Below are 6659 nucleotides of genomic sequence, written 5' to 3'. Positions count from 1 at the left end.
ACAGCTAAGTATAAAATGCTAGATTTTAAGAATCCATGAAGAGGACTTCCCTGGTGGTGCAGTGGTTAAGAATCTGCCTGCCAATGCAGGGGACACGGTTCGAGCCCTGGTCTGGGAAGATCCCACGTGCCGCAGAGCAGCTAAGCCTGTGCGCCACAACTACTGAGCCTGCGCTCTAGAGCCCATGAGTCACAACTACTGAAGCCCGCACACCTAGAGCCCGTGCTCCGCAACAGAGAGAAGCCACCGCAATGAGAAGCCCGCACACCGCAACGAGGAGTAGCCCCCACTCACCGCAACTAGAGAAAGCCCGCGCGCAGCAACGAAGACCCAACGCAGCCAAAAATTAATTAATTAATTAAAAAAGAGTCCTCCTGCGTCATGTCGGCCCAGGGCGACTGCGAGTTCCTGGTGCAGCGAGCCCGCGAGCTGGGGCAGCAGGACCTACGGGCTGCCAAGGCTTGGCTGATCATGGCCTGCAGCCTCTACCCCGCCGACTTCAACATCCAGGTTTATTTGAAACTCTTCCTGGTCGGGTCCAGTGTGAAATGTTACTACAGGTTACGGAACAATGCTTCAACACTTTGGAACGATCAGAAATGTTGCTTCTACTTTTGAGACGATTCCCTGAAACAGTGGTACAGCATGGAGTTAGCCTTGGGGAGGCACTGTTGGAGGCTGAAACTATTGAAGAGCAAGAATCTCCTGTTAACTGTTTTAGAAAATTATTTGTGTGTGATGTCCTTCCTCTAATAATTAACAACCATGACATTCTGCTGTCTGCCAATTTGGTGTATAAGTACTTGAACAAAGCAGCTGAATTTAATATCAATTATGTCACTAGATCTACTCAAATAGAGAGTCAGCGTCAAGGTGCCCAAGAAACGTCTGATTTAATGTCACCGAACAAACGTAGCTCTCAGAAGTACATAATAGAGGGGCTGACTGAAAAATCATCCCAGATCGTGGACCCTTGGGAGAGGTTGTTTAAGATTTTGAATGTTGTTGGAATGAGATGTGACTGGCAGATGTATAAAGGAAGACGAAGCTATGGTGATATTTTGCATAGAATGAAGGATCTCTGCAGATACATGAACAACTTTGATGACGAAGCTCATGCGAAATATAAAAACCAAAGTGGTTTATTCCGCTATGTTGGTCTTCTTTAAGAATGCATTTCAGTATGTCAACAGCATACAGCAGTCTCTGTTCCAAGGTCCTAATGCCCCTAGCCAAGTTCCACTGGTTCTTCTGGAAGACATATCAAAGGTATATGGTGATGTAGAAATTGATCACAATAAACACATACATAAAAAGAGGAAACTAGCTGAGAGGAGAGAAAAAGCCATGAGTTCGGACGATGAAGACTGTTCAGCAAAAGGAAGGAATCGTCACATTGCTGTCAATAAGGCAGAACTTGCTAACTCAATCGAGGTGTTGGAAAGCTTTAAGCTGGCCAGAGAGAGCTGGGAGCTGCTCTATTCCCTGGAATCCCTTGACAAGGAATTTACAAGAATTTGTTTGGTGTGGAAGACGGATACTTGGCTTTGGTTGAGAATCTTCCTCAATGATATGATCATCTATCAGGGTCAATATAAAAAGGCCATAGCGAGCCTGCACCACTTGGCAGCTCTGCAGGGACCACTTCCTCAGCCACAGATCTCGGGACAGGGGACCTTGGAGCATCAGAGGGCACTCATCCAGCTGGCGACCTTCCACTTTGCCTTGGGGGAGTACAGAATGACCTGTGAGAAAGTCCTTGATTGACTGATTGATTGATTGATTGATTTTTGGCTGTGTTGGGTCTTCGTTTCTGTGCCAGGGCTTTCTCTGGTTGCGGCAAGCGGGGGCCACTCTTCATCGCGGTGCGCGGGCCTCTCACTCTTACGGCCTCTCTTGTTGCGGAGCGCAAGCTCCAGACGCGCAGGCTCAGTAGTTGTGGCTCACGGGCCTAGTTGCTCCGCGGCATGTGGGATCTTCCCAGACCAGGGCTCGAACCCGTGTCCCCTGCATTGGCAGGCAGAATCTCAACCACTGCGCCACCAGGGAAGCCCCAAGTCCTTGATTTGATGTGCTACATGGACCTCCCCATCCAGGACGGAGGCAAGTCACAGGAAGAACCCTCAAAAATAAAGCCCAAGTTTAGAAAAGGTTCATATCTGAAGCTTCTGCCTTGTACCAGCAAGGCTGTCATGCCCTATTGCCTCCACTTAATGTTAGGTTGTTTTAAGCTTAGAGCCTTCTCAGACAGCAGAGACAACATGGTGCTGGGGCATGTGATCGTGCTGCTTCAGCAGGAGTGGCCGTGGGGAGAGACCCCCTTTTCTTGAAAGCCGTCAATAAGATTTGCCAGCAAGGAAACTTCCAATATGAGAATTTTTTCAATTATGTTACAAATATCAACATGCTGGAGGAATTCGCCTACCTGAGAACTCAGGAAGGTGGGAAGATCCATCTGGAACTACAGCCCAATCAAGGAATGCTGAGCAAGCACCACACGGTCACCCGGGGCATCACCAAGGGCGTGAAGGAGGACTTCCGCCTGGCCATGGAGCACCAGGTGTCCCGCTGTGGGGAGAAATTGATGCTGGTGCTGTACAGGTTCTGCGTCAACGAGAAGATCTTGCTGCTCCAGACTCTGGCCTCACCGGCCCTCCCGCCAGAGGCAGCCCACAGTCGCAGGGCTCTGGGGAGACATAAAGCGCGGCTGAGTGTTGCAGTCATCGCTCTTCAAAAGAAGACCATCGGTGTTTTAACTCATTGGTTGCTTAGAAGTAGTTCCCAACAGTCCAAGAAGCTATTTCTATTTTTGTCATATTTTGTAATTTTTGTAAAACAAAAGAACCTGTTTTGTAAATAAAATCATCCTAAATTTGAAAAAAAAAAAAAAGAATCCATGAAGAAATAAATTGTACTTGTTTGTTCCCAAATCAGCCAAAAAATTTTGTACAGAGCCTGTCTGGCACATACATGAATGACTGAATAAATAAAAGAATAAATGAGCAATTGAAAAAAATGTATCCTAAGTGTAAGGGGAACCAGTTTGTGCTTACATCCATTATTAATTATTTGTGATTTAGAGTATCTTCCAAATCCATTTTTGAAACAAACTCTAAGGACACCAAAGTGTCAATCAAAAAGATTGATTGTCCCCCAGACTCCTGGTTGATTGATACTTATCTTTGCAATTTTTATTCACTGATCATAGCTTTAGGTTCAGTGGAAAGGAAAAAGCTGTGAAGCACTCTGAATTGACCCCAAATTAAAACTTTTATTTGGCTTCTATTCAGGAATGCAGAGAATGAAAAACCCTGGCTCTTCTCTGAAGCTTTCCCTGACACATACACTCCCACCCACTCCCCCATTCATCACACCTCTGGCTTACTCTTATCTTTGCATGTATTATAAAGCAGAACAAATACTTGTTACATGTTCTGTGAGCAGCTGGAGGCCAGGAACCAACAATGAATCCATTTCTTTCTCCCTAGTGCCTGGGATATATATTGAATTTTGGGGGTGGGGGGAGATTGACTGGGTCCTCAATAAACATAGAACTATTGAAACGATCAAGCTTGTGATCTATCTTCTACTACTAATTCCACCTGCTTCTTGATGAAAGCTCAGTAAGCTTACTGCAGGGTGGATGTGAACAGTAATTAAGCATGATGGCAACTGTTGAGCCCTTAAGCTATACCCATCTCCGAATTAACATGTAGATCACTTATTAACACTTATGGGACAGTCTAAGAGATGAAGCCTGCCTGGAACTCAATCTTCAAAATGTTCCCAAGGTCCACCTCCTTCATGAAGCCCTTATAGACCAACCCAACCACTTTACTCCTATCTAAATGCTTAGCATGGAATCTTTATGAAACAAGAAGGTTATTATAAAATATAAAATAAGCAAACACATTTATTGTTTATATCATCTTTTAGATGTTTAATTATATGCTGTCTTATGGTGACTTTTTTCATTATTATAACTTCTTGAAATATCTGGGTTTTTTTTAATCTTATGATTAACTGTTGATGTATTAGGATGGCCATTGCTAACTACCGGATAACTGTGGGGATAAGGACCCTATCTCCTCTTACTATGTTTCCCTGCCTAGTGTCAGCGCAAAGCCTTGCATGTATTGAGAGCTGGTGTTAAATGCATGTTTGTTGAAATAAAAACATGCATGAGAAATCTCTCTTTTTTAGTAATTCACATCAAATGGAAGAAACAGCTGTCTGCAATGAAGAATTTTACATTCTTTCCCAAATTCTATTTCTATAGATAATACAAAGTAAAGAGATGTTTGACGCTTGCTCTTAGGTTAGCAAATCAAATCAAAATTATTGTCAAATCCTTTGAAGATTCACTTAAGTAATATTGCTGAAGTTTTCTCAGTGAAGGGAAAAATGTTCAAGATAATAATAATGCATTAATAGTTGTTGTGTCCTCGCTATGGATTGGTACTTTATTAGTGTTTCATAGTTCTCATAACAACTCTATGAGATAGCTACTATTATTGATGTCATTTTCATAGATGAAGAAACTGAGACCCAGGAAGGTTAAGGAATTTGTCTGAGATAGTAAAGCTCATACCTGATAGGACTGGCATTCATTCAAACCCAGCAGTCACACTCTACCACTCTTGTTCTTAACACTATACTAAACCTGCCTCTGAGAAGTTTCATTCTTCTCAGATTATGCCGATTATAGTCACAATATCATTTAAAATTCCCAAATCAAATTTACAAAATCACTAATGTACAAGGCTGAACGCTAGTGTTCACTGCTGTCTGGGTGGGGATGTTACATAAGGTTTACAATTGTCCAACTGACAATGTGATATACATTCTTTTTTTGTTTGTTTTTGACTGCACAGCCCGGCTTGTAGGATTTTAGTTCCCTGACCAGGGAATGAACCTGGGCCCTCGGCAGTGAGAGCACCAAGTCCTAACCACTGGACTGCCAGAGAATTCCCAAGCATATGATATACACTCTGATTTGAGAATCAAAAGCGAAGGTAAGCTTGTACAATTAAGTTTACGTACCCCTTAATTAGACTTGTCTTTAAATTGTGGTAAAGAAACATCTATAAGCACCTTTTAAGTTTAGAAAGTCAGAGCAGTGATATAAATTCAAAATCTGAGAGTTTATACAAATCAAAATTGAAAAGCATAAAGAGTCTGTCTACATGAACAGTCTCCATGGTGATAATTTTGCAAAATACTGGAAAAACATTCAAGGTATTTAGAAAGACTATAAAGATGTTTTAGGAAGATGGCACAAAAAATACTTTCTCATGAGCAGATAGGGAGTCTAACTTGGAATTTCAAATTACCTTTTTGTATGATGCATTATTTAATAAATGTTAGCATTAATTTTTAAAGAGTTTAATTTGCATACCATTACTGGGCCAAATGGTTGACGAGGATCACAATTAAAGAAAGATGCGCCATTCATTTTACTAAGAAGAAAAAATCCAACGAAGTCAAATCTTCATCATTAAACTGAATAAAGGCAGCCTGTAACTGCCAAAAATGTAGAACTCCCTGGCAGATGCAATTTAACTCCTGTGATTATTTAAATCAAACACTTTTATGTATGACCCTAAGCAAAAGCTCAATATCTTCTCAAGGAATATGTATTTTTTAAAATACTATGGACTTCAGAGGGGAAGAAAAGGCATTAGAAAAGAAAAGCAAATTAGGGAATAGGGTCTGGGAATATAAATATAATTTGAAAGAGTATGCCATCACAATGTTACACCATGGACAGAAAACACTCATGCAAAATGGAAGACACTTCACTAGCACATTAAATAGCATTTAGTTCCAACATGATTCAGTGTTTAGTCCACAGAAGTTATACAGAAAACAGACCTAAAAACCAGTGTCATGTAGTTTATCATCTAAACAAAATTTATTGTTATCACATGCACCCCTCCCATAATCTTCTAAAAGAAAACTTACTATTTACAGAGTTATTATGTGCTGGGCAAAGGACCGATATTTATATGCTGAATGACAAACACATGGTATATATGTGGTATAAGTTAGTGTATAACTAACTTATAACTAACTAACTAACACATGGTATAAGTTAGTATATGACCTGCTTGTAATAAGCTGCCAACCAAGCATACCTGGAGGGCTGGGGCAGGGTCTGGAAGTACCTGTCCTGCAAGATGTCAATTCTTCACAAGGATGATCGTTCACACCCTGGTTCTGAACATTTGTTGGACACTAAGTGCAATTTGCCTGCTGTAATGGATGCTTGTTTTCATCATGAGCTTCGTGTAGTTGTTAGACTTAAAAAAACTCAAGGTACATTGTCTCACCTTTAGCTGTGTCTATCAGAACACAGAATAGGTGGAGATTCCAATGGTATGGAAGCAAACATCTCAAGCTCACACCACATTGGAACCACAATGGCAGTGACCCCATATTTAGGCAAAAAGCCCAATACCTTTTTGGGGGGAGGGGTTGGAGAGGTCCTTTTTTGTTTCAGATAACTTTAAATTGTGATCAAAGTAATTCATTTTCACTCTAGGAAAATTGAAAAATAAATGTTTGAAGAAAAAACAAATCATGATAGCTATCAAGAGACAACTACTAAAACATTTTGGTGTTAAGACTCCCAATATTTTTTCTATACACACATGTGC

General features: G+C 41.2%; 1 pseudogene; it reads left to right on the top strand.

Annotated features, from left to right (window-relative positions):
• The first annotated feature begins 381 nt into the window (after positions 1 to 381).
• On the top strand, positions 382 to 2860 carry LOC132440342 (integrator complex subunit 10 pseudogene; annotated as a pseudogene).
• Positions 2861 to 6659: the final 3799 nt, after the last annotated feature.

The sequence above is a fragment of the Delphinus delphis genome, chromosome 17 (genome assembly GCF_949987515.2).
Source record: "Delphinus delphis chromosome 17, mDelDel1.2, whole genome shotgun sequence".
NCBI classification, from domain to species: Eukaryota; Metazoa; Chordata; class Mammalia; order Artiodactyla; family Delphinidae; genus Delphinus; species Delphinus delphis.
The sequence above is the reverse complement of the archived record's forward strand: the minus strand, read 5'-3'. Positions and strand labels throughout refer to the sequence as shown.